Raw genomic sequence first — 1,147 nt, 5'->3', positions numbered from 1 at the left:
CTCTGGTTCTCTATCGTAACCAGGTCAAGGTTTTATAACCATTATCGCCTCTGGTTCTCTATCGTAATCAGGTCAAGGTTTTNGGTTCTCTATCGTAACCAGGTCAAGGTTTCATAACCATTATTGTCTCTGGTTCTCTATCGTAACCAGGTCAAGGTTTTATAACTATTATTGTCTCTGGTTCTCTATCGTAACAAGGTCAAGGTTTCATATCCATTATTGTCTCTTGTTCTCTCTCGTAACCAGGTCTAGGTTTTATAACCACGATTGTTTCTGGTTCTCTATCGTAACCAGGTCAAGGTTTCATAACCATTATTGTCTCTGGTTCTCTATCATAACCAGGTCAAGGTTTCATAACCGTTATTGTCTATGGTTCTCTATCGTAACCAGGTCAAGGTTTTATAATCATTATTGTCTCTGGTTCTCTATATCTATCAAGGTCACGTAAGCATGAAAGTCACTGAATTTCTATCCTTATCTCATCAAGGTCATACATGTATAACATGGTTTCTTTATCCTCATTTGACCTCAAATAACCCTTTCTATATCTCTTTTCTCTGTCCTCTGTCATTTGAAGTTGATAGTTATTTCACAGTGTGCGTCTTTCTGTCTGTCCACTCATACTTTTGTATTTACCGTTGTTTGTCTGTTTTCCGTTGCTATTCATCAGTCTTGTTAAGGTTACATAATATCTGTCTATCTGGTCAATGTTATAGAAAGTCTGTCTGTTTGTCTGTTTCTCATCGTTAGTCTTGTTAAGGTTACGTAATCTCTGTCTGTCTGTCTGGTCAATGTTATATAATGTCTGTGTGTATGTCTGTTTCTCCTCGTTAGTCTTGTTAAGGTTACGTAATCTCTGTCTGTCTGTCTGTCTGTCTGGTCAATGTTATAGAATGACTGTATGTGTGTCTGTTTCTCCTCGTTAGTCTTGTTAAGGTTACGTAATCTCTGTCTGTCTGTCTGGTCAATGTTATATAATTTCTGTCTGTGTGTCTGTTGNATAACCATTATTGTCTCTGGTTCTTTATCGTAATCAGTTCAAGGTTTTAAAACCATCATTGTCTCTGGTTCTCTATCGTAACCAGGTCAAGGTTTCATATCCATTATTGTGTCTGGTTTTCTAGCGTAACCAGGTCAAGGTTTCATA

The sequence above is a fragment of the Mizuhopecten yessoensis genome, unplaced genomic scaffold (genome assembly GCF_002113885.1).
Source record: "Mizuhopecten yessoensis strain PY_sf001 unplaced genomic scaffold, ASM211388v2 scaffold3339, whole genome shotgun sequence".
Taxonomy (NCBI): Eukaryota; Metazoa; Mollusca; class Bivalvia; order Pectinida; family Pectinidae; genus Mizuhopecten; species Mizuhopecten yessoensis.
The sequence above is the reverse complement of the archived record's forward strand: the minus strand, read 5'-3'. Positions refer to the sequence as shown.